Source organism: Gossypium arboreum, chromosome 4 (assembly GCF_025698485.1).
Source record: "Gossypium arboreum isolate Shixiya-1 chromosome 4, ASM2569848v2, whole genome shotgun sequence".
Classification (NCBI taxonomy): domain Eukaryota; kingdom Viridiplantae; phylum Streptophyta; class Magnoliopsida; order Malvales; family Malvaceae; genus Gossypium; species Gossypium arboreum.
Window position 1 is genome coordinate 99,409,889 of NC_069073.1, and position 2,666 is coordinate 99,412,554.

At 36.6% G+C, this 2,666-nt stretch overlaps 1 non-coding gene across 1 annotated transcript; it reads left to right on the plus strand.

The window, feature by feature from the left end:
* Positions 1-1,035: 1,035 nt before the first annotated feature.
* Positions 1,036-1,141, plus strand: LOC128291950 (small nucleolar RNA R71). Its single transcript, XR_008281934.1, has one exon. It is a non-coding gene; the product is annotated as a small nucleolar RNA R71 (small nucleolar RNA).
* The last annotated feature ends 1,525 nt before the right edge of the window (positions 1,142-2,666 follow it).

The window sequence follows — 2,666 nt, forward strand, 5'->3', positions numbered from 1 at the left end:
GTCCAACTTCCGCTTATTTGCTAAAAGCTCCTTTAAAAATTTCATTGCGTTTGGTATCTGCGATAGAGCTTCAATAAATGATAAGTTAATATGTAATTTTTTAAGAGTTTAGGGAATTTATCAAATTGTTCATCTGAGTGGTCTTTCCTTGTCGCATTGGGGTATGGCACACGAGGTTTATATTCGACAGTCACTGGATTTTTTTATTATAATCTACCTCACCTTGACCTTTGCTTACCACAGTTTCGTGCCTCAGTTCTGATTCAGGCTCAACAACTCCTTCTTCATCGTGAATATTAATTACATTGAGTTGTTCCCTTGGGTTAGGTTCGGTATTACTTGGCAAACGACCTTGTGGTCGTTCAGAGATAGTTTGGATAGCTGGCCTATCTAAGTCTCGAGCCCTTGGATCGACGCTTGTTGATGCTTAAGTGCTGTCTCGGTGTTCTAAAAATGAGTTTCTGACACTGATATGAACTTTGAGAGCATCCTTTCAAGATTTGGCTTCTTTTCCTATTGGTAGGGTGGTTGTTGGTAGCCCGAAGGATATTGTGGTCTTTGATTTCCTTGACCGCCCCACGAGAAATTGGGGTGGTTCCTCCAACCTGCATTATAAGTGTTACTATATGGCTTGTTTTGAGGTCGAGGATTATTACCCATGTAGTTTAATTGCTTGTTATCCATGTTGTGGCCATAAGATTGGTATTCCGAATGGTTTGTTCCACCTCCACTTGCTTTGCACTGCATTTCTGGGTGAACCTATGAAAATTTAAGAAAACCATCAATCTTTTTATTCAAGAGTTCTACTTGATTAGAGAGCATGGTGATCGAATCGACATTATATATGGCAACTGTTTTCGTTGGCTTTGTCCTCATGACTTTCCACTGATAGTTACTCAGTGACATCTCCTCTATATAGTCATAAACATCTTTCGGTGTTTTTTGTTGATGGTTCTGCCAGCAGCTGCATCAACCATTTGCCGAGTCGAAAGATTCAAGCTATTGTGAAATGTTTGTACTTGGAGCCAAAGCGGTAACCCATGGTGGGGGCATCTTCTCAGAAGGTCTTGTATCTCTCCCATGCATCGTAGAGTGTTTCTAAATCCATCTGCATAAAAGAAGAGATATCATTACGTAATTTAGCCTTTTTAGCCGGCAGAAAATATTTTAGTAAAAATTTTTCGGTCATTTGTTCCCAAGTAGTAATTAATCCTCATGGTAACGAGTTCAACCACTATTTAGCTTTGTTCCCCAATGAAAAGGGAAATAATTGAAGACAAATGGCATCATCAGAAACTCCATTGATTTTAAATGTATCGCATAGTTCTAAAAAGTTGGCTAAATGAGGGTTGGGATCCTCATCCTGCAAACCATCAAACTGAACAAATTGTTGTATCATTTGAATAGTGGTAGGTTTTAATTCAAAAGTATTTGTAGTTATAGCAGGTCTAACTATGCTCGATTCAGTTCCTGTTAAAGAGGGTTTAGCATAATCATACATAGTGCGTGGAGCAGGATTTTGATTAACCGCAATTGCAGGAGGTAGCTAATTGCCTTGGTTTTTAGCCATCTCTTCAGTTGGGGGTTGAGTATCATCTTCTTGCTTGTTCTCTGTGTATCTTAAGCTTCGCCTTTTTTTCTCTTTGGTTTCTACGAACTGTGCGATCGGTTTCTTCGTCAAAATGTAGTGGCCCTGAAGGGTTTCTTTTAGTCATAAACTATGAAAACTTGCCAAGAGAAAGAAAGAGTAGGTTAATAAATAATAATAATGATAAATTAAATTGCAAGAAAAATAAATGGCTAAAATAATAAAAATTAAGCATTCCTAATATATTAGTTCCCCGGCAACGGCGCCAAAAACTTGATCACGTTATTTCGTGATAGGTTTTAAATATTTATAATTACTTGTTCTTGAACTAATTATTATCGCGATGTAGGCAAGTGTACCTATCGGACAGTAGTATAGTTTTAGCAAGACCGAAACTAGTAATGACTGTCTTTTTATTATCTAGCCTAAGAATAATGGGGTTTTGTTTTAATTAACTAATTATCTAAACTAAGAACTCACAGAGAAAAGAATTGGGGAATTGCTTTTGGGAAAAATCGATTGACTTAAGACAATACCTAAGAACAAATCCACCTAGACTTTACTTGTTATTCTGGCTCCGAATCGGACGATTTATTCATTCAACTTGTTCCGTAGAGATCCCTAAGTTATGTTATTATCCCTATTCAAAACTAATAACGTCTAATCCCTAGATTGAATAACCGAGACTTTTCTCTAATTAACACACTAGGGTTGCATTAACTCGATCTAAGGATCCTCTTATTAGGTTTCACCCAAATCCAGTAAAATCTTGTCACCTTATGTCTAGGCGCAATCAAGTCCTCTTAATTATGATAAATGTACTCTTAGCCAGGGTCTATTCCTCCTATTAATAAGAGCTTATCTTGAATTAGTATTCTGGGATATCAAAACAAGAAGATAACTAAGAACAAGTTAAATATTTATTATACGATTCAGAAAATAATAACAAGATTCGTCCTAGGTTTCATTCCACTTAGGTATTTTGGGGATTTAGTTCATAACTAAATAAGAAAACTTCTCAGAATAATAAAGAATGCAAAACATAAAGAAAACCCAAAACTCCTGAAGGGGAATTGAG